At 36.9% G+C, this 25,064-nt stretch overlaps 1 long non-coding RNA gene across 1 annotated transcript in view; it reads right to left on the bottom strand.

The window, feature by feature from the left end:
• Nucleotides 1-22,219: 22,219 nt before the first annotated feature.
• The window catches only part of LOC129145308 (uncharacterized), a 29,031-nt gene continuing 26,186 nt past the window's right edge, over nucleotides 22,220-25,064 (bottom strand). Inside the window, exon 3 of the long non-coding RNA XR_008550664.1 lies at nucleotides 22,220-22,287. This is a non-coding gene — a long non-coding RNA (uncharacterized LOC129145308). The remainder of the gene's footprint in view (nucleotides 22,288-25,064) is intronic.

Raw genomic sequence — 25,064 nt, forward strand, 5'->3', positions numbered from 1 at the left:
TACCCACATTTGGATCTAACATTAGAGGTGCTACTGCATAATGATTCCATCCCTTTTGAAATCCAAGAAATGTAGTGCAACAATTTATATCTACTTTAGTATTTCCTCCTCAAACTTCCTATCTTTTGCCAGTTGCCTCCCATATTTAATTTCTTGAACTACCATTTCATTGACTAGCTACCTATTTCCAAAATTCAGCATCCTCTCTTAAGTTTTAAACCTATCCTTTACTTTCATAATAATACCTTGCATTTATTGTCCTTACAGTGCTCAGCATGCTCTCACCTGCATTTTATAATCTTATCTGAATAGGTATTGCTCCAAAGATACACAAATAACCAACAAAGACAGGAAAAGATATTCAACACATTCAATCATATGGAATGCCACTTCACACCCACTAGGATGGCTATAGTCCAAAAAGAAAAAAATAATAATAATTGGCAAAGAAATGGAGAAATTGGAACCCTTGTACATTGCTGGTGGGAAAGTAAAATGGTTCAGCAACTTTATTAGTCAGTCCAGGCTGTGAAAACAAAATACCATAGACTATGTCTTATGCAAAAGATATTTATTTCCCATAGTTCTGCTGGCTAGGAAGTTCAAGATCAAGTTGCCAACAGATTCAGGTTCTGGTGAGAACCTGCCTCTGGCTCACAAACAAACCCCTCTGGCTGTCCTCGCATGCAGAGCAAGAGGGATCTTTGGTCTCTCTTCCTCTTCTTATAAAGACACCATTCCCATACAGGGGCCTTACCCTCATAACTTCATCTAAACCTAATAACTTTCCAGGGGTCCCTTCTTCAAATAGAATCACATTGGAGTTTCAAGATATGAATATGGAGCACACATTTAGTTCATAGAAGACGCTGTGGAAAACCATTTAACAAATCCTCAAAATATTAAACATAAAGTTATCATGTGGTCCAGCAATTCCACTCCTACTTACATATCCAAGAGTCATGAAAATATATGTCGACATGGAAATTTAGACACAAATGTTTATTATTGCCAACTGTAAATCAACTAATGAATGACATAAAATGTGGCACACCCTTGCGATGGAATATAATTTGATTTGAAAACACTATGGTAAGTGAAAAATGTAAGATAAAGGGCCACAAATTGTATTATTCCATTTGTATGAAATGTCCAGAACAGGCAAATCTATAGAGACAGAAAGGAGTCAGTGTTTGCCATGAGTTTGTGGATCTTGAAAGAAGCAGGGGGTGGCAGAAATTGAACATATGGGGCTTCTCTGGGGCTGAAAGGTCAATTATAAAAATCTAAATCTAAAATGGAGTCTAAAACAGATTGTGAATATACTAAATACTATAAACCTAAATACTTGAATGGATGAATTGTATGATTTGTGCATTCATCTTGATAATGCTGCAGAAATCAAGAGAACCTTGATGGTATTCCCTGGTTTCAGTCCATTCCCAAAACCTAGCCCTCATAATTTGTGACTTCACTGGATGCTAATAATTACATTATCCTTTTGTAGTTGAATAGGCTGAGTCAAATAGATTCATAATGCTTGCTATCAAAAATATATGCTAGAATTGCATCACATTCTGAGAATGGATGTTTTCTACCCCAAAGGAAGTTAGTAAATATTACACTCTGGTCAGAACTTGCACTGATATTAATTGATACTAACTCAAATCTTTATCTCCAGCTTTCAGTTTCCCCTGCTTACACCTAGAGAGCTGTTATGAAGTGCCAGTGAGATATCAGATATGAAAACATTTTGTAAGTTTAGAGATATATGAAGTTGCATGATATCATCTACTTCCTGTGCTTCTTAATCTTGATAATTGATTGTTTTTCCATATTGTTGGCTGCAGGTAAAGAATGCTATCACATTTCAAGCCAGATACATGTTCTTTTATAAGTTTCTATTCAGTTTGCTAAAACATTTCCACAGAATTGAGGTCAGAGCCTACTGATCTAGAGGAACTAATTAAACTTCCTATCTGAACACTCAAGTTTAGAGATGTTTGTGGGGTGGTAATTATACAATGGATTACATATGAACACACTGGCTTTCAAAAGATCCCACTCTGGCAGGACCATCTGAAAAAATGGGCAACCAGTCTTTTCCACCATATCAATGTTGTAAGGGAATAGTCAGACCCACCAGTCTCTTGGTTGAAAGTCTTCATATCTCTTCTATTTCTTTAGCATAAGCCTCTCACTCCACTGTAGGTGCTGGAGACACCAACACTCTATCATGCTGCTTCCTGAGTAACGAGATTCCTTCACGCCACCATTCTTCTATGCAGGTTTATCCTCCACCTCTAACCTTCACAGGAATGAAGCCTCTCATTTGTGAAGGTACTCCAGTATTATTTCTCAGGAGAGCTTTCTCTAATGTACTAAGGTGGCCTTAACCATCCTTTCTTCTAAGTCCTCTTCATCACTCCTTGAGCCAGTCTCCCCTGAAACCTATCATATTGGATCTCCATTGTCTATATCAACCCTCCTCGATAACAATATTCTTTTTTCCAAGACTTCTTCACCAGGGGCCTGACTGGCAAGGATTCGGTTCAAGTAGATAAATGCCAGGATATAAGTCTAGGAGTAGCGCTCTGTCAAAGGGGTAAGTTCCAAGGCCATTAGGCACCATTGTGATAATTCAAGCAATGTTCCTTTTGAGTGTCTGGTGGGCACAAACTACTGGTTATTAAATATTTGGGCTGTTAACTCCAGGCATTGTTTACCCAAGTCCATAGCCAGGATACATTCTTGAGTTTAGCAAAGTATTAAAAAAAAAAAAAGGAGTCAAATCTTTAAAAAGAGAAGAAGGAAGAAGGTAAGGTCAGGAGCAAAAGGCATGAGAATAGAAACACGCAAAGTGAGGAGATCGAAATAGAGGGGGCATGATAGGGAGAAGAACGTGGACTTTGTAGTCCCAGTTTGAACCCCAAACATTCTACTTACTTTCTTTGACAGCAAGTTATATTAGTCAACCTCTCTGGCTCTCATTTTCCAAATCAGAAAATGACAATTTTTAAACTTGCTTTTCAGATTTGCTAAGAGAACCAGAGAAATAACTATTTTCTTTTCTGTAATGCTTCTGTAGAGACAAGGTAAGAAAGCCATAAGAGGCCATGATCACACATGATCTTGAAACATTTCAAACAAGTTACTATATCAATCAACAAAAACTCACTGTTAATCATTGCCCTGTGGTATCTTGTACCTTGCATATGTGTCTGGCAGTATGACTTTCAGAGTTCCTTACCATTAATTTGCTTTCATTCTTTCTTTCCCACTAGGCTTTGGGTTATTAGGGAGCAAATGCTTAGCACAATGCACACCTTTCTCAAGGAGATGCTCCATAAGGACCTTGTGAGTGATTTGAGTGATACACTGAATGACCTTGAGTGAAATCAGGAGGAAACAGCTTTTAAAAAGTTGCAGATGCAGAACAATATAAACAGATATAAAACTTAAAATTTCAGTAAGTTGTCAATGCCCAGAATCTAGGGAAGGAATGGAAAGTAACTGTATTCTATCTTTAACTGAAACTTAAAGGATGGTAAGGAATTGGTCAGGTAAACAAGATGTGAAAAGGATTTCAGGCAAAGGAAACCGTATGGTGGTTTGGAAATACGAACAAACACAATCGGATATTTTGTGCATAATGGGAGGAGTGAGGGAAGTAGAGGTTATGAGAAGGTAAGGGAAAGGTAAGAGAAAGATAAGAGAAAGCTGTTTGTGGGGTTTAGGCAGAAAAGTCAGTGACAGTATTGCCATGAAAGGCCAATATGGAGCATGGATCAAACTAGAACTGATGGAAGAAGAGAGCACAGTTGGAGGCTATGGAATGACTCTTCATTACTCTTCTTGAGAGATGACAAGAACCTGAAGAAATCCAGAAGAGTAAGAATAGATAGGACTGATTGGAAAACTCTCTGAGATGATTTACTCTAAGTAGTGTTCTGTTTATGAGCATGAAGGTTTTGCCAATGACAGTGAAGTATCAAAAGGAAACATTTTAATTAATTAAGACAATCTCTTCTAAGAAATTGAAATTAGTGTTATTCTAATTGAGATATAATTTGCATACAGAAAATATGCCTTCTCTGCGAATAATTTTATTAATTTCAACAATCAATACTTACCAGAATTCCATCACTTTAAAAAACCTTCTCAAAGCCTTCTGTGGTCACCTTCTCCCTGCCCCCACCATCCACCAATCTAGTATTCTGTCCATACAGTTTTGTTTTCTCTAGACTGTTATATAAATGGAAATTTACATAATTTCCAGTGCAGAATAATACAAACAGATAGAAAATTTACAATTACAGTAAAACTTTTGAATATGTGACTTTTGATTCTGGCTTATTCCAGAATCAATATATCACTATATTTATTGATATATCAATAAATGTATATATATATCTATATATAGCATATATATCAATTATATTTATCATATATATCATATATATCATATTTATCGTATATATCATATATATCAATATATTTATCATACATCCATGTTGCTATATGTGTATATAGTTTGAGTCTTTTTATTTATTCCAATAATGGGATATTATAGTGTCCCATATTATGGATATATATTGTTTGCTTAGCTATCTATTTAAAGACATTTGAACAACTTCCAGTTTGGGGTTATTATGAATGAAAGTACTTAAATATATATGTATAGGTTTTCATATGACAGTAAGATTTTATTTCTCTTGGGTAAGAAAGTAGGAATAGGTTTACTTGGTTGTATATTAAGCATATGTTTAACCTGAAAAGAAACTGTCAAATTGTTATCTAGAGTGACTGGAGCATTTTGTATCCCTACCAGCAGTGTGCATGAGAGTTCCAGTTACCCCTGATCCTCTCTGGGCTTTGCTATCATCTGTGTGCTTCATTTCTTCTTTTTTTTTTTCTTTCTCTTTTATTTGGATTTGTTATTGTTTTTAGTCATTCTAATAGGTATATGGTAGTGTATCGTTATGGTTGTAATTTGTATTTACCTAAGGCGAATACTGCTGGCCATCTTTCTTTTTTTTTAATATTTATTTATCTATGCATACAAGAGCCGGGGTACAAGCCAGAGGCATGGGGGGTGAGAGGACTCACCAGAGACAGAGTGGGGAACAGAACAGGCAGACTGACCAATGTACACTGCTGAGGGGAGCAGCGGGCAAGTCAGGAGATGTCTGCCACACCATGTGGGTTGCTCCATGGCCTGCGGGAGATCGAACTTGTGCTGCAGAGGCTGTGGCAGACAGCTTCATAGGTTGCATCTTAACCCCTTGTACCAACAAGGAGCCCCTGTTGGCCATCTTTTCAAGTGATAATTTACATTCATCTATTTTCTTTGATAAAGTGTCTATTTAAACTTTCATTTTTTTTAAAAATTGGGTTCAAAGTGTTCTTTATATATTTTAGAGATAAGATGTGTCAGTTATGTACTTTACAAACTATAAATATATATAGTTATATGTCAACCTATAAATCTGTCTTTGGCTTGTTTGTCATAATAGTGTCTTTCAGAGAGAAGTGTTTGATTTTTTTTTTTTAAATCACTTTTTTTTTTCTTTTACGGATTGTACTGTCTGTGAAATAGCTAAGGATTACAATGATTTTTGTCCTGTGTTCTACAGCTTTAGATTGTATACTTAGATTTACAATTCATTCTGAATTAATTTTCCTATGATACCTGATAGTAGATTTTTAACAATAGCCTAGGAAATGGTCATTTGTGCTCCTAGTTCTAGTAATTTTGCCTGAAAACTAAAGCAGGAATTTCCTGCTCTCTAAATTTCTGCAAGCAGATCAAAAATGGAAGAATGAAATTTGGTTAGAGTCCAGATAACCTGTAGATACACTTTGAGGATTCTAAAACACCAGATGATTGGGTTTCCTAAACACTTTGTTTATCTAAATAATCAGTGATTCTAGTTTTATCATCTTTTTTTTATGATTCCTATAAAAACATCCTAGTAAGTCCAAGATGACTGTTTTGGTTTTGTTTTTATAATCTCCAAATTAAGAATTATATTGTAGCAGCAAGTTTATCTGTTGCATGCCCCCTGTGTTATCCCTTAATAAATTATGTGAATTAAATTAGAAGACTAACATTTCCCACAAAAATGTAGTGTGGTTTGCTCCCCTGACCCTAAATTCTTAGCTCTGGTAATACATTAATTAAGAGGGCTGCTGGCCAGTTTATAACCAAAATGGTTTATATTTTGAAAACTAATTCTCAATAATTTAGCTGAATAGAAAAGCAGATAGCCTTGATAGACTTGTTTGTATGGGTCAACAATAACATCCCAGGTGCTTTTTTTGTTTGCTTGATTGTTTGTTTGTTTTGTTTTGTTTTTCTTTTATTAACAAAGTAGAGTTAAGTGCTTCCAACTAGATGAGATGACATTTGTACCTCAGACTAAAATGGTGTGTTTTATATTTGGGCCCATATATAGAGTTGAGGACTCTATCTGAAACATGTGGCTGAGTTTATTGGGCTGGTCACTGCAAAGGCTTTTAATTAGCATTGCCATTGATAGACTTAGAGACAGGTCAAGAGGTAGCTAGGCTACAGGAAAACATTAGTTTAACCTCAAACTATAAATCCAAAGAAGTAAAAAAATACCTTATTTTGTAGCATTCTCATGGAGAAAATTGTATGTGATTGGAAGAATTTTGAAGATCCACTTGAAGGGGGTGCAGGGGAAAGGCTCCCATGGAAAGGCTTGGGAGGTCTAGAGATAACTTGAGTCTGTAAATTGACTGCTAAGGAAGGAAAGGAAAAAGTTCATCTTTTTTCCCGAGAGGAGAATGTACAAAAGACCCTTTATCCTTTTTGACATTCTCCTGCCACTCAGACTCCCTAAATAGATGTCAAGAACCTAGTTTTTAAATTTCATATCAAGGTTGCCCAAACTATTAGCCTGTGCGGAGGTTCACAAATCAACAACATTGACCTGATGTTTAAGTAAGAGATGACAGTGCAAACACCTTAATCCAGGTAGTGAAAGGATTCCAAGAGATATTTGGTAAGGATAAATAATATGCTATTCAAATTAGATGTTCCACTAAATTTGGTCTTAAGGAGAAATGTTGAGCCTGGAATCAAAGAATGAGGTTGGTTGGTTGGTTGGTTGGTTGGTTGATTTAGGGGCTGTGTTGCAAGTTGGAGAAGAAATAGAAATGTTTCCAGTCAACTAAATAAGAAATAATGAGAAATATTTCCAGTCAACTAAAGTCTGATTATTTTTAAAAGGTAGGTGTGGATGCTATCATAAGAGCTTTGAAGTCTGTTCCTGTAAACCAATTGGAACGAAAGAATTGTTCCTCACACCCTCCTATAGATCATTACTGAGAAGCAACTTATTTTCCCAAGTTCCGTGGATGGCAGAGGTAGGAATCACCGCCTTTCATAGACTATGCAATGCTGCACAGAGGTGAGGAGCAGGCTAGGACTCTGGATGACATCCACTTAGGATCCCTGCTGAATCTTTCCCAGGCTACAGAGTCCCCCACATGTCCCTGAGGGAGCGAAGACCTGATCAACTCCTCTCTGCCACCCTCATGATTCCATAAAAATCAATATATGTCCAAAATGGGGAGTTGAGAGGGCCAGAGAATGGGAGTCATGCAGATCTATCCAGGTAAGTATTTGCTGAAACAACTCAGCATTGACTTCAAGACTTGGAGTTCATATTAACTTCAAGTCTGCATCCTACAGTACTTCCTTATCACTGGGTTGAAATTTTCAAAAAAATTCCTTTTATTTTAGGCTAGGTGAATTTTCTAGAACAACTTATAGAAATAAAGAATACAATTTTAGGAATGATCCTAGTCATTCGAAAGAGTGTAATCATGCCTACATAGAAGTCAACTTTTGTTTTTGCATTTGTTTTCTGTATTTCTTTTGATTCTTTAAGGAAATGTAAACTATGTACTCATATTGAGTTTAAATGAATCATTCCCATGACAAGAATCCAAAAGTGTTGCCAACCACTGGGCATCTAAACCTCTGTGGGCTGCCAAGAGCAGCTATTGACAGCCTCTGTTGTGGACTTCACTGAATTATGCACCCTCTGAAGCTTCCTTTGCACTAACATTTGCAACTGCTATTCCATACTACACTACACACATGGGTGTGTGCACACACACATGTGCACACACATGGAATAGACTCTGAAGATAAATAACATATTGTAAAATCATTGAGGATGAAAGGAACATAAAGGGGCATTAGTGACCCAATCTCCCAGCCTGCAAATTCTACTACATGAGAATTGAGTAACTACTATTATTAAATAATATTGTCCTGGAAAGGCGCCAGGGCACCCAAACTCTTTCTCTATAGCACCATTAAATGCATGAGAATCAAAAGAAGGTAATTTCCCAGCTATAATCAGCCCTTCATTACAAACCAGCTCTGGGGGTAATTAGCCTCTTCCTCAGAATTATTTCCTCCCCTTACATCACTCCTACCTTACATCTTGGCTTTGACTTACCCTGCAGAAAGCACAGAACTCCTACCAGTCACCCCTCGATCCCTTCCTAGTGCCAATTATTGAGGGATAGACTTGTGCTCCTAAATACACAAGCTAATAGGCATAAATCTGTAATCAGTTTTTGGGAATGATTAGAAAGAGAAAGATATTTAATTTTTCACAGTGGTGATGAGGTAGAAGATAGAGAGGTCTGGGAGGAAGATATTCAGCCAGCGGCTTAGGGAGAGCCTCATAAGAGCCGCCACCATGGTAATGGGGTCCATATGTCCCAAGAGCCAAACCTCAGTGAGTGAAGGATGGAAAGCACATTTTGTCTGTTTTCCATTGTGTACCAAAATTAGAGAAAATAACTCATATTAACCAAAATCACACAAAATAAATGATTGTAAAAAACAGATATCCTGCTTATTAATTATACATGGTGATAGGGAACGTCCAAGCCGACCCACCTGTCGAAGAAAACCCTCCCTGAAAGACAATTGAGAGAAGGTTGTCACAGTCTCTGGAGGAGACCTCCAATGGGAGACGGCACTGACAGCTTTGGGGGCCCACTAAGGTCTCTGGGAGACAGCCCAGGAATCTCCCAGTGTTCCTGAAGCCTGCTGGCTCAGGCAGCATGGAACTTGAACAGAAGTTGCACAGAAGATCCATTCATTCAACAGACATTAGTGAGCCCTTCTCTGTGGCAACACTGAGGTAAAAAGAGAAATTCTTTTCTGAAAGGAAACTACAATCACATTTGGAGACAGATTGTATAGAGACTTTCAGTGCAACAGAGGGTAGTTTACTAGAACAATATACACATTTCTCTTAGAATATCTGGGAAGAAAATCTAAACTTGGTTGAGTTAAAAAAAGAAAAGAAAAGACAAGAAAAAGAGTCCCCATGGCATAGGAGACACCATCCCAAAGACTTTTAGTAAAAAAAAAAAAAAAAAATATATATATATATATATATATATATATATATATATATATGAATTAGAAAGATAAGATGGGGTGGTCCTCCCTGGTGGTGCAGCAGGTAGAGCACAGCACTGTGGAGCTGTCTGAAGGCTCTGCAGCGCAGGTTCGATTCCCGCCCAGCCAGGCAGATTCCCACATGGTGAGGCAGACCTCTCCTGTCTTGCCCACTGCTCCCCTCAGCAGTGTACTTCATTTCTTCCGCCTGTTCTGCTCCCTGCTCTGTCTCTGGTGAATTCTCTCACCCACCCGAGCCTCTGGCCTGGACCCCAGTGCTTGTATAAATAAATAAATCTTAAAAAAAAAAAGAAAGAAAGATAAGATGGGGAAAAGTGTCCATCAAAAAGAAAAATTGGGAGCAAATTATCGATAGTACAAAAGTCATTAAGTGGTTCAAATAGAAATTTGAATGTCTTTCATTTTTAAAGTTTTTTTTTTTTTTTAAAGATTTATTTATTCATGCAAGCACTGGGTAGTCAGAAGCGCGGGAGGGTGAGAGAATTCACCAGAGCCAGAGCAGGGAACAGAACAGGCAGACTGATGAAATACACTGCTGAGGGGAGCAGCGGGCGCTGCAGGAGAGATCTGCACGCCATGGGGGACCCTCACCAGTCGCCGGGGATCAAACTGGCACTTCAGAGGCTGTAGGCAGCTTCGCAGCCCAGCGCTCAACTGCTGCGCCATCGGGAGGCCCAATGTCTTTCATTTTTTAATTATTTGTCCTTCCTGTCTTTAAACAAAATGTGAAGCAGAAACCCAATGTGTACAGAAGCTGAAAGTAATGTGGACTTCAAACTGGAGTGAAGGAGCGACCCTAAGCTCTTTCCCCATTTTTCTAGACCCCCTTTGTAGGGACACCAGACAATCTGAAATTATGTGGCAGTGTGAAAACACTTGTAGGAGAATATGGAGCAACATGGAAACTTCATGGTGAATGATTAGGTGAAAGAATCAAATTACAAACCCAGGCAGCCTCTTTGCAAGGTCATCTTCTCAGGGACTTGCACATCCTTAGGCCGGAAGAGTGGATAGGGCAGGTGTTGGGGTTGGTGGGCAGACATGCTGGCTGGGTGGTCACTCAGTGCCAGGACCTGTGGAAAGCAAAGGCAGCAGGCCAAGCATGAGGCCTTGCCACTGCCAGCTCCCATTTTGTTGCCATAGTCCATCTCAGAATTTGGAGGAGTCCCAGTATTCTGTTTTTATCCCTGGGCTTGGAGATCATTTTGAAGGTTCATGTTTTCAAGTAGGAGGAGAAATCTATTTTATTCAACGGTTAGAGAGTTTCACTTTGACTTCTAACTTTTGAAACCGAGCCATATAATAAGGGGACCTCCATTTCTCTCATGTGCCAGGTCCTGCAAATACTAATGTTGACTTGTTGAATTAAATTGATGGAGCCACCCCATGTTTCTTTTTTTGGTTGTGTTTGCTGAATAAATATTTGTTTAAATTTTAATTTTAAACTTTCTGGGCCATTACAGTTTAGGTAGTTCTTTTAAAAGCAGCAATAGTCCAATATTATGTCTAATCTAATCTGACAATTTTTACCTTACCTGTGAAATTTGTTTAGTTAGTTTTATTGTCATGGTCAATTTTCCTTATTTGTTATCTCCTTTTATACTTTCTGTTTCTTGCTTTTAATTCTTCTACTTTTCTTTCTTCCCAAAAGATTCGTAGGGCATATGTTCTGTTTCTATTGTACTTCATGTTATCTTTAAGTTTAAAAAAAAAAAAATGTTTTCCTCTATTGGAAAAAAAATGAAAGGTATCTTTTGACTATTCATTGATGGAAAAGAAAAATTATGCCAGTTTTATTTTCTTCACTTCCCATTCTTTGCTACTATGAAATAAGATTTTGAAATCAAGTTGTTGGGGCCTCCCTTGTGGTGCAACGGTAAAGCACAGCACTATAAAGCTATCCACAGCCTCTGCAGCATGAGTTTGAACCCCAGCCCGCCGCCAGGAAGATGCCCATAGGTGCAGCAGACCTCTTCTGACTCGCCCGCTGCTCCCCTCGCAGTGTATTTCAGTCTGCCTGCCTATTCTGTTCCCCACTCTGTCTCTGGTGAATCCTCTCAACTCCCCACACCTCCGGCCTATATCCCAATTCTCATATGCATAAATAAATAAATCTTTTAAAAAATCAGATTTTTTTAAACTTTTTTCATTTTGCAGAGTCTCAGAAATTATTTTTGATATTAGGATTAGATTCTGTATGATATTCATTCTTTTTATCATACTGTCATCCTTGAGAACTTAATTTGATGAAAGTGATTTTCAGTAAGGTAAGTACATTTCAAGTAATTTTGTACTGAAATTTTAGTTGAGATAACTGTAGTTTCACATGCAGTTGCTGGAAATTATACAGAGAGATCTTATATATGCCTTCCTTGGTTTCCCCCGCTGTCTTGCAAAACTCTAGTTTAGTATCACAACAGACTATTGACATTGATACAATCTTCATGTCTTATTTAGAGCCCTCACATTTTACTTGTACTCACTTATTTGTGTTTACATATGATTGGCTCTTTATGTACAATTTATCACAGGTGGTGTTTCAGTCAAGATACATAACAGCTCCACCTTTACAAGAACTCCTCATGCTTCCTTTTATAACCACACTCACCTCCCTCCCTTATTCATCCACCTCTGACCATTCCCTAACCACTAACAATGACTAATCTGCTCTCCATTACTTTCTTTTATATATTTTTTCCATTTCAAAAATATTATATAATGGAATTATATGGTATGCTACTTAGAGGGATGGTCTTTTCACTAAACATACTTCTCTAGAGACTAATCCAAATTGTTGCATGGATCAGTAGCTTCTTACTTTTTATGGCTGAATATTATTCCAGGGAATAGATGTACCACAGTTGAACGCTTCATCTTTTGAAGATTATCTGGCTGTTTCCATTTTGGGTTATTGCAAATAAAATATCTATGAACATTTGTGTACAGGTTTTTGTGTGAGCATAAATTTTCATTTATTTGGGATAAATACCAAGAATGCAATTGCTATATCCGATGGAAATTGCATATTTAGCTCTTTAAGAAACTGCAGAATTGTTTCCCAGAGTTCCTGAACCATTTTACTCAAGCAATTTCAAAAAGATAAGAATGTATAGTTTCTGGGCTCTTACTTATCTCAGTAATTATCTCTATTGCTTTCACAAATGATAAATTGGTTAAAGAAATATACTTGTTTTGCAGCAGTTTTTTCTTTAAAATTTTATAGAATTTATTTCAGCATCTTCTAATAATCAATGTTGCAGAGAAAACTAGATCTAGTTTAATTTTTGTTTCTTTGTGAGAAAAAGTTTGTCTTGTTTAGTAACTATTTGGTGTTTTCTTTCTCTTTATTTAAAATAAAAATGAGGTATATTGAAAAATATGTCTCTTCCACAATGTTGTATCAAACATTCTAAGTGTTTCCTATCCCTATTTTTAGATATTTGTTTTAGCTTAGAAAAAATCCTCAGTTGTTGTTTATTTTTTTTTTTTAATCATTGTGTCTGTTGTTCTGAGCTCTACCATTCTTTGTCTACCTTGTGTATTACCTACCCTCTCATCATTTCCTTATATTTGTTCTTTCTTTTGCATTATGAAAGGAAATCTCAATTTTTTATTTTGCAACCAATGATTCAGTTTTCTGTCAATTCAGCTTTTGAGTACCTTTAACTGGATTAAACTTCTAATTATATTTATGAGAATGTTAATTTTAATTTCATTGCAAACCTTCCATATCCTATACAACTTCATTTTCACATTATTTTATTTTTTTCACCTCAAAAAGTAAGCTCGTTAGATATCTCTTCACCTCCTGCAAGAAGGTGAACTTTCTGTCATTCTGATGAAGTCATTGAGAATGCTTTATTTTTTTCTGGATCTTAAAATAAATCATTTCCAAAGGCATACTTTTACCCTGGGCTTTTAGAGTGATGTTTATTTCCTTTGTTTTGTAGTATTTTTATGGTATTTTTAATTGAAGTAAAATTCACTTAACACAGAAGTTGCCATTTTAACTATTTTAAAATGTGTTGTTCAATGGTTTGTACTACATTTACAATTTTATACAACCATCACCACTATCAAGTACTGGTACACGTTCAGCACCCCAAAAGGAAACCCTATCCTTATGAAATTATTATTTCCAATTCCCTCCCACCCACCCTGAGTCCCTGAAAACCACAAATCTGTCATGTCTCTAAGGATTTGCTGACTCTGGATATTTCACATAAACATTATATAATATGTAGCCTGTTATGCCTAGCTTCTTTCACTCAGCATAACATTTTTGCAACATTTTTTAGTATTAAATTTTTAATTGTGATCATTATTCTAAGCCAAATAGATATATCTGGTCAATGTGTTTCCCAAGAGACAGTATGACTGAGATGCCACCCTCATATTTACTAGTAGTTGGGTTATACTTCTCCAGTCTAGCAATAGAACACATGGCTCTGTCAAGTTCTTATCCCAGTCCCCACCACCCGCTGACTTTCCACTAGTATAATTCTGCTGGAACAAGACTGATTCATCTTTTTCCTCCACTGACTAATTGAAAAGCCTGAATTACTTTCAGAAAAAAAGTAGAGTTTCTTTGACCAGTTATAATAAATTTTTATGATAATAGCTTTTAAAATTGACTCTTTCTGGAAGGTAGAATGCAATTCGATGTTTTCAAAATAAAAATAATTCTTTGTTTGAGATAGCTGATGTAATTGGAAGACAGAATAGGATGGGGCTTAAGAACTGAAGTTCAGAAGTCTGACTGTGGGGTTGTATGTTGTCCTGTCATACACAGGAATACTATATACACTTATTCCTTAACAACTCTGTACCTTGGTCAAGGGAAATAATAACAATTTACAGTGACATCTGGGGGGCCAAATGAATTAATACATGTTGCACAAAGTTGACTTATAGGAGATAATTGGTTAAGAACAATTCAATTAGGCAAAAGGTTGATAAATGTTAAACTTAAGCATTCATTTGCAATCAAATCATCATTCAGACTATTCATGTCCTATATGGCCTGTCAATTCAGAGAGCCCATGATTTTTTTCAGATTTATTTTATGGTCATTGTTCAACAAATGAAAGAAGAAGGTAGCAACTTAATATTTCTGATTTCTTTTTTCTAAACAAAGTTTATTTTTTTTTCTGATCTTCCTTTCTCAATCGCAGAAATATCCTTGTCCAACATCATCTGTGTTTGCTAGTAACTCATACTCAGCTTGCTGTACTTTAGGCTGTGACACTATCACACTCCATGTAGATGTATCAGACAAATGTATCCTATCAGGGTCCATCTCTGCCTGGTCCACTTGTGCCCACCCTCATGGAGTAAAGATGAAACAATTAAATCACCTGCTCGAGGGATGAGACTTTTAGGTCTCCCAGATGGTTCCACCATGCAGCCAAGTAGAAGAGCTATTCTTCTAAACAATCCATTCTTAAAATTCCTTCCATCTCTACTATTCTTTAAATAAAAGGTTTTTTTTTATTTTTTTTTCCCTTTTTAAAGCCAAGTCCTCAACTTCTATCATTTCAGCAAGGAGCAGACCATAGACATTTATTTGTCCCCAAGTTTTGACACAGTCACATTGAAAAAGGACCTGGGCATATATTCCTTTAAGGGAAGATCATTTTCCAGAAGAAAAATTGACAATACTTGGAAATTTAAGGCCTTTTAAAAAGATCTATGTCTGAGGAAGCACAGCAGGGGAAACAAATTCAGAGGCTCTACACTGAAAAAGGGATGAAAAGGTCATGGAGGTCTTCAGTTTCTACACATTAGGAAGGAGTCACCCACCCACCTTACTTGATAAAAGGCTCCCATTGCCTTCAAGAAAAGTGACTGGGAAGGTATGTTTCCACCTATTTGGAGTTTTCCCAGCTAAAAATAGCAGGGATTTTTAAAATGTTGTATGTGAGAGACAAGTACTATACAATGATCATGTTCTGGTCAATCATCATATTCTATTTTCAGCCTAGAGGACTGACCTTCATGGATTTGCATTTATTAATGATCAAAGCTCAAAGTCTACATGTGCCCTAATGATGTTCTACATAAAAGTATATCATTCAGAAAATTAATGCAGATGGTTATATAATACAGCTACCACACCCCCACCCCAATCCCAAGAAATGCAACCATTTAACTCCACACTGAAAAAAGAGCCCTAGAATTATACCTAGCTTTGTTACTCACTAGGCATTTATTTTTTTCATATTATCTAACCTCTCAGAGTTCTGGTTTCCTGAAAGCATGACACATGAACCATCATCAATAATTATTAGTTAACTTTATGAATGAACGAATGAATAAATGAAAGAATGATGATTATTAGTTCTACCTACCTATTAAGATTTTCATAAGGATCATTTGAGAAAAGATGGGTCAAAATCTTTACTCACTGAGGAGTATCATTAAAAATGTATGGTATTTTGATTATGCAAAGCAATAATATTAATGTAATCTAAACTTATAAAGTATATAAACAAAGAAGGCCTTTTTTCAGCTACCAAATCAATGCTTCTAAATCCATGCATTTGATTTCTGATATAATAGACATAGAAGAAGAATCACATTTTTTTAAATTATTACTTAACACAAAATCCAAACACACTTAGAACATTTTAAAACATAATAGTTCTCTACAAGACAGTTTTTACTCAAGTCAGAAACAGCAAGTTAGAAGGTTGGACAAGTTGGATTCCAGAAGTGAGAGGGGAAAATTGATGATCTGACAGCAGGAAAGAAGACTGGGAAAAACTATTAAATTTTGGCTGCAAGGAGCAGATTATGATTATGTAATTTAGGTGCACATATCCCACTCTTAGACAACCCTATACGTAACATTTTTATTGAAGCATTTTGCAACAACTGATTTTATTAATAACAATGAAGAAGACAACTTAATTGGCATGAGTATACTCTAGTTAAAAGGTAAAGAAATGATTAGTACATATCTTTGGAACAATTTCTATTTAAAACGCTTCTTTAAAATTTTGGTGCTTTTAAGAGCAATTCCTAACATGTGGTAGAGGAATATTACATAATTTCATATCTCATTCCCCATGAGTCAGGTTTTTCTCTACCTGAAAAGTTGGTAATAAGTGAGCTGACTAACCGCAAGTAAGCCTTTACTCTTCCTTCTTGACCAAGGGCATTCGGTTTAACAACTAAAGAGTGCAGGCCTTAAAGATCTTGCTAACAGGTCTGAAAATACATTTGTGAATTCCTATGCATAGGTAAATTACTGTTCCATAGATCCTACTACTTTCAGCTGTTTATTTCCAACTTATTGACTGAGATAATAAAGATAACTAAAAATCTGTTGTCCCCAGGCAAAAATTAGTGAGTATCTGATCATCAAACAAGGCTCTGGGATTTTGTGAGGCTTCTACTGCCAGGCACATGTAGGCTGCAAAATGTCCAGTTTGAGGGGCAATTTCCAGTTTGTTATTCGTTTTGTTGTCTAAGTCAGTTGCCACTTTTAATTGCTGCTAGATTTGCTTCTTAAAATATAAATTACTCTTTATTTAACCTCTTGTTAGCTCATTGTGCTGTCGGTTGTTTGGTTCCTTCTCCAGCATGGCCAGACACTTGCATCTTGGACATAAAACCCCATACTGATGGGCTTCAACACAAGAACACAGTGTGGTGAAAACATGACTCATTCTTTATTACTAAAACATACAGAAAATGCCTGTGCATTTGTGCTGTTTATAACTTTAAGGTAACTGCAATGAAATTACTGCCTTATTTTTTTATGTTTATAGAGCATAATTTCATAACATAAAACTATGCTAGAAGGTAGTAATTTCCTCATATAAAGTAAATAATAAGCAATTCATATGCAAGTTTGGCAAGTTTACTTGGATAGTTTATCCCTCCTTAATTATTTCTTATTCTAAAATTATTTTCTACTAAATTAGAATAGGATAACAGAGCTGAAGTTGGGGGAGTGGGAAGAGTTCTCTAAATTACCAAAACAATACTGCACTCCAGATGAAACTTTCAGTGCAGAGTTCAGGTAACTGAAGCAGTCATCCTCAACTGCTCCGTTTCTGGGCAAGCTTCCTGTGTGTTCTAGTTCCTGGTGCTTAGCAGTCCTACACTGATTGTCAGGCGATGCGAATGACAGATGGATACAAAAACCTATACTGTTAAAGGGCTCTTCCCTTCTCTGTCCTATGCCCAAGCAAGAAACAGAAGAGAATAAATTTTATCTGCAGGTAGCACTTGCTTTCATGTAAAGCACTATCTACAGGGGAGTGAGGGAGGGGAGTGGAGGCAAGACAGGAAGAGTTTCCAGGGAGTAGGCACCCTGGACTGAGAGTTTTACAAGTATCTATGTGTCAATAGAGCCTCCATTTACATAAAATACAAAAGTTTCCTAAGTCTGAGAAGACTGGGCCAAGAAGGGGTGAATCTTCCTGTTGAATGCAGAAGAGAATGAGGTAAATGCTTGCTAAATAGGAAAGGAAAGTGAGCGCACTGCCTCCCCTGCTGCTTTCCACCTCGAGAGCGCTTCATGCACTCAAGGGCAAGTGCATGGGACAAAGAGTCTAAATTTGAAAACAACACACAGTATCACAAGGAAAAAGGTTTTTACCCAGTGTAGGGGCACAGGACACCTCTGAAAATTATTTTTCACAGCAAACTCTAAAACATTTCTAAACAAGACTTTTTGGTATTCTCAACAGGACAGGAATTTATAACTTCTAGAAAAGGAAGAAGAGATTTGCATGAAAAAATCAGAGATAAAGAAGCATTGTAAAAGCAACACCCTGAGGAGCATACTAAGGGAAAATTTGCAAGTAAAACAATGTTAATTTTCAAAAAGTATGGAACAATAAAAATTAAAATATTAACAATAAATGTAAGGGTATTTTTAATTTTACTTTATTATTAATGATTTTCTGCATTCTCTATGTAACTATTTTACCATAAATAGGAAAAAAGTAATTAATAATGCTACCATGTTTTAATTATGAATGCAATGCAATAATGTTATATAGAAAAAACTAATAGGAAACAATTATAATTCAACCACCTATTATCTTTGTGAGAACTCTCTTCCTTAGTTTGTTCATAGTTTCATTTTATATGTTTTAAGAACGCTATAAATAAATACTCTTTCTTACTTTTGAATTTGTTATTTAGAAATTTCTCTTCATTTTATTTTGCTACATAATTTTTATTAATGGCTAAAAAAAATTCACCAAAGTGTTATTCAGTAATATACTGTTTCTCTTATAGGTGGACATTTCAGTGACTTACAGATTTTTTAATTATGAATGATGGTAAAATATGTATCATTGTATATGCAAATCTTTTAATTCTTTTACATTAGCTAATTTATATTCTCTGCAGTTATTATTATTCTTATTTAATCTTAACAATGATTTTTCTAATTTAGGTATTATCATCTTCCTTTTACACAAGAGGAAGCTCAGCTTTAGTAGAAGTGCGTACTGAAGTTGTATCTTGCTGCATGGTCACACAAGGCATCTGCAGGGTCAGACCACCAAAAATTCCTTTTTGGAAGTGTTGTAGTGTTTGCTGTGTAGAATGATTTTCAGGAGCAAACTGTGCCTCTACACTGGGTAATAATCTTTTTTCCTTGTGTGTATTTTCCACATACCATATCACTGTTGTTTATTTGTTTGTTTGTTTGTTTGTTTTTGTCATATTGCTTTCCAAAAGTGGCCCTTCGCAGACTAACATTGCCAGTTGCCATACTTCATAGTGCTCAATTTATACCACACCAGCCAGCGGGTAATACTATAGTTTTGATGATTTAACAGCAAATCATCAAATTCTTGCTGGGATTGGGTTGGGAAGTAAGCACGAATAGATTGTACCAAATTTTTGTCTTGATTTCAGCCTGACCAGAGTGGCACTATTTCCTATGCTGATTATTAAGATCTCTAAAAGAATTGTCTAAATACAGAGTAATACCTCCAATGATAAGTAACTATATTCATTCTTACTTTAACTACAGGCTCAGAGATGCATAAGCAGGATCCATTCAAAAGCAGAAACTAAATAAAATTAAATAAAACCCCAAAGAACTTAATTATTATAGAAATAAATTTAGTGCCTTAAAAAATCTATATACCATTTAGATGCAATGTTGTAGATGTAATGTATTAGACTCAAAAGCCTCTTGAAAAGGTTCCAGAAAAGAAACTGTGCTTCACTAAACAGGGGTTTTTGCATGAAAGCTATGACCCAAAACCGCAGATATCCAAAAAGTAATCACATCAACCCTTTGCATCTCTCAGATTCCATTATGTAAAAATTGTCCGTGTCCCTTGACAGAATTGGAAGCGATTATGCGAAGGGAAGTAAGTCAGAAGGGAAAAAAAAGAGAAATATCAGATGGTTTCACTTACATGTGGAATATAGAGAAACCAAACAATAAGTCAGGAAAGGAAACAAAACTTGCAAGCTGACCATAGATCTGAGGCCTATGGGGGGAGGGTGAAGGAGAGGGGTCAGAATAAGGGAAGAAGAGCATGAGGGACTGTGGTGATGGATCACGGGTGCTATGGTGGTGGAAGAACTACAGGGACTACACCTGAGGGGAGAAATCAGATACTGTACAAAAAACGAACAACAATGTAAGAAAAGAAACACATCCAATTAAAAAAAAGTTATCCATGTTCCCAGGGAGGAAAGGAGTAACATTTATAAGCAAGTACTAACATGAATTCAAAGTAAGTAAGGAATAAAGCAAATCACTTATACCTTATAACATCCAGATTGCAAAATATGTATTGCATCCCAAAATACTCAAAACTGTAATAGCTATCACATGATTCATTTATATTTGCATCAACATGAAAGCCATTTATATTCTGGTTTGAAAACACTTCTCAAAGTAGACCCAATTCATGCCATGCCTACTTTCCTACTGGCCACCTCTTCTCACTCATCAAAATCCTTCCATGGAATTCTGCAGTAGGGTGGAAGGTAGAGCCAGGGTTCATATACAAATGGCCATGATGGGTGCAGGTTAAGCACAGGCAGACTTTCCCCACACACACACAGATCATAGGGCCTCATGTGAACCCCAGACCAAGCAAGCAGAGGCAGCACTACTCAGTACCCATACAGATCTCCATGAACAGGCACTACTGAACTCTGCCTCCCAAGCTCTCTGACTGCCTTACTGATTCAAGATTGTGAATTGCTTTAGATCCAACTTTTGCTTCCTAATTTTTTTCTGGACTTGATGCTTGCTTGATGCTTCAGGTTTTCCCATGTTCCCAGACCAACTCCTCACCCTTTCTTTCATGAAACAACCATATTGCCTACTAAGTTTTACCTACTGTCAAACAGAGCCTGGCTTTTCAGTCTAAAACAAGCTCTTGGTCTCTGACTCTCTTAACATGGAAGGTCAGAAAAACAGAATGATGTACATGGTAAGTCCTGAGCAGAGAAAGTAGCCGAAGTTAGAGTTAGACGAGGACTAAATTCTAGAGGCCAGTGGAGGATTCAAAGTGACTAGAGGACTCCTTAGCAAAGTTTCCTGAACACCTACATGTTTGAGTATTTCCTCTGAAATGAACAGATGAGATTTGCAAAATGTAAGTGGCAAAAGTATCTTTTGTATAAAATACAAAAAAAAAATTATCAACATCATATCATTAGGGAAATTAAATGAAATTAAAATCAAAACCACAATGAAATACAATGAAATATCTCCTCTCATCCTTAGAATGGAGAGAGGGGGCGGGGGAGAGAATACAGCAAGCATTGGCAAAGATGTGAAGAAATTGGAATCCTTGTGTACTGTTGATGGGAATATAAAACTGTTCAGCTGCTATGGAAACAGTATAAGTTTTCTTCAAATAATTAAAAATAGAATTACTGTATGATCCAGCAACTCTAGTTCTAGGATACATTCAAAAGAATTGAAAACAAGGTCTTGGGTCCTCCCTGGTGGTGCAAGGGGTTAAGACGCAGCCTGTGAAGCTAACCACAGCCACTGCAGCACGAGTTAGATCCCCAGCCAGCCAGGGAGCAAGCCACATGTTGCAGCAGACCTCTCCTGTCTCTCCCGCTGCTCCCCTCAGCAGCGTACTTTGGTCGATCTGCCTGTTCTGTTCCCTGCTCTGTCTCTGGTGAATCCTCTCACCCCCCGCATCCCTGGTCTATACCCCAGCTCTTGTATTGCATAAATAAATAAATCTTTAAAAAAAAAAAAAAAGAAAGCAAGGTCTTGAAGAAATATTTGCCCAAGGTAGCAGCAAGCCAAGCGTCCATCCACCTTAGATGAATGGGTAAAGGAAATTGTAGCATATACATCCAATGGATTATTAGTCAGGTTTATAAAGAAAGGGAATTCTCACCTGTGCTTTGACATAGATGAACCCTGAGGACATTACATTAAACTAGCTAAGCCTTTCACAAAAGTATAAATACTATGTGATTCCATTTATATGATATTCTTAGAATAGTAGAAATCACAGAAACAGAAAGTAGATGGTAGTTGCTAAGGGCTGGGAGGAAGAAAAATGGAGAGTTTCTTTTCAATGGGCACAGAGTTTCAGTGTTGCAAGGTGACAAAGTTCTGAAGTTTGGTTGCAAAACATATATGAGTGTACTTTACTGACCTGTACACTTAAAAAGTTTAAGACAGCAATTTATAAAAATAAAGGACACAGAGAACATGCATTTCCCATCACTATATGTCAGGCTATGTGCCAATATATTTTAGATACTGTGGCAGGAAAGCATCTTGAGATACAGTGTCTGTGCTTTTCTTTTCTTCTCTTCTTGTCCAGCTCCCACAGAACCTGAAGAACAGTTGAAACGCAGAGAGAAAGAGTCAGTGTTCAGTTTTTTAACTTCCAAAATAAGCTCTTGATCCCAGATCAGAAACAATACTTTTAAGAGCCAAAGTTTTTGATATGCAAGAGGAAGGTTTTTAAGGAAAGAAAAGGCTATTAAGAAGCAAAGAGAGAAGGCTTTAGAGGAAGGAGGGCAGAAGCATTTGTGCCAGAACAAGGGGCTGAAAAGAGGATGGAGGCAGAGCAGACTCCCACGCTCCACCCCCACTCCCAAGGCTGACAGAATAGATGCAGGTCAACCAGACTTCAGACTAGGAGACTAGAACAGTCATCTGCAGGAACAGAAGGGGACCAACCAAGTCCCGCAGACCGCCATGTTCAGTAGTGATGGTGGAAGGATGCACTGAGAACAGCCAGGAGCAGCCATGGGCTGATGTCCCCTGTGGCCGGACCATAGCGAGTCCACTTCACTTCCTCAATGAACAGCCTTGTTCAGTAGATGTTGCATCACAGCTATTGAAATAAGATCTACTAGTTCATCAGTGTATGAATGAGTTACTTAAACAGTACATCTTGGAAACAGAGTTGATTCTTATGCACATACCATAGAAAGGGCTGTTCCCAGGCAAACCTGTATTAAACAAAGGAAGCAAAGAGAGGGAGGTCCCAGGAAGAGGGACAAAGATTAGGATGCAGCTAAAATATAGCCTTGAGGAACTTCATGTCTCACCTTTTAGGTGAGAGAATTCCAGAAGTATAAGCTAGAGGAAGTGGCAGTGAGGTAAGAGATAGTGACAAAGGATATGGCTTAGAATTTGACAGAAGTAAGGAAAAACATTTTGTGCTAAGAATATCTACAACTAAACTGACTTTGATGAAACTGTAGAACCTTAAAGATAAAACAAAAATGGTAAAACCTAGCAGAGAAGAGTGATTACCCATATGAAAAAAGAGAAATTATGGAGATAGCAGGTCCCTTCCTGAGGTCAGAAGTAAGAAGTACATCTTTACAGTGCTGAGAAAGTGAAGGAAAAAGAAGACAGGACTTGTTGATCCATAATCTTATACTTCACTTAATTATTTTTCATGAGTAAGAACAAAACAAAGCCATTTTTGGTTGTTCAAAAGTTACAGCAGGGCCTCCCCGGTGGCGCAGCGGTTGAGCGCTGGGTTGCGAAGCTGCTCGCGGCCTCTGTGGCACCGGTTCGATCCCCGGCTGCTCCCCGGCCACCAGAGGAGGGTCCCACATGGCGCGCAGACCTCTCCTGCCACCCGCTGCTCCCCTCAGCAGTGTACTTCGGTCCTTCTGCCTGTTCTGCTCCCTGCTCTAGCTCTGGTGAATTCTCTCACCCTCCCGTGCTTCTGACTGTACCCAGTGCATGTACAAACAAAACAAACAAACAAAACAAATAAATAATAATTAAATAAAACATGCCTCTATAAAAAAAAATTAAAAAAAAAAAGTTACAGCAGATGGACCCTCACTGAAAGAAGTACAAAGTATAAACCAGCCAGAAGAAAAATAAACTAAAAGCAAAGAGTGTGATGTTGAGTCAATGATAGTCAAACAGTGATAAACATTTTAAATTACATAACTATTTACCACAAATATAACAATAATATGTATAATGCCCAAATTCGGTTACAATCAAATAGATAGATCTAAAACTCATTTTAACAGTCATATTAAAGACCTGAGAGAAGAATGTGAAAAAGTTATTGTAGCTGGTATCCTCAAGGGAAAAATACAGATATCAAATCATTTCATCTTTCATTAAAATATAGTTAAATAGTTGTAGTAAAAATTAAAAGATAACTACTAAAAATAGAAATATAAGGTATAAGTCTGAAATGAGCAGTGTAAGAAAGTGAACAAAATTCAATAATCACATAAAGCAGAAAGGGAAGAAAAGCAAGGGTGTAAAACATAAATAGGGCCTCCCTGGTGGTGCAAGGGGTTAAGACGCAACCAATGAAGCTATCTGCAGCCACTGCAGCACAAGTTCGATCCCCATCCAGGGAGCTACCCACACGGCGCAGCCGACCTCTCCTATCTCACCTGCGGCTCCCCTCAGCAGTGTGTTTCAGTTAGTCTGCCTGTTCTGTTCCCCACTCTGTCTCTGATGAATCCTCTCATCTCCCCACACCTCTGGCCTGTACCCCAGTTCTGTATAAATAAATAAATATTTTATAAAAGAAAAACAGAAATAGAAAGCACAAATCCAAATAGCAGAAATGTCTAAATAAATCAACAATCATAATGAATATAAATGAACTCATCCATCAATCATCACACTACTCATTTGTATTGAAAAAAAACAAAATTTAAACATATGTTTTTATGTTTGTTACATGAAACACACTAAAAACAAATAAATAAAATCTAAAAATAATAACATGTTAAATTTATTCTATGAAAATACAAATCAAAAGAAAACTACCAAAACTATTTGTACTGGTATAAGAAAAATTGAATGAAAAGAGAAACTCTGAATAGATAGATAGATTACAGAATAATAGAAATTATTATCCAAGAAAAAACAATAGTCATAAACCTGAATGAGCATAAAAGCATAATCTCAAAGTCTGAATACATAGTTTTGCTCTTTTGAGGAATCACAAAGAGCTTTGGTGACTTTTTCACTTCTGTCATCAGACACTGCAGCTTGGGCAAGATTTCCAGCAGGATTAGATCAGAATGGTGTTTGTCCCATGTAAGAGGAATAATTTTCTTCTGTACACACACATACACACAGAGCAACAACAGCAGCAGCAACAACAAA

Source organism: Talpa occidentalis, unplaced genomic scaffold, assembly GCF_014898055.3.
Source record: "Talpa occidentalis isolate TD23 unplaced genomic scaffold, MPIMG_talOcc4v2.1, whole genome shotgun sequence".
NCBI classification, from domain to species: domain Eukaryota; kingdom Metazoa; phylum Chordata; class Mammalia; order Eulipotyphla; family Talpidae; genus Talpa; species Talpa occidentalis.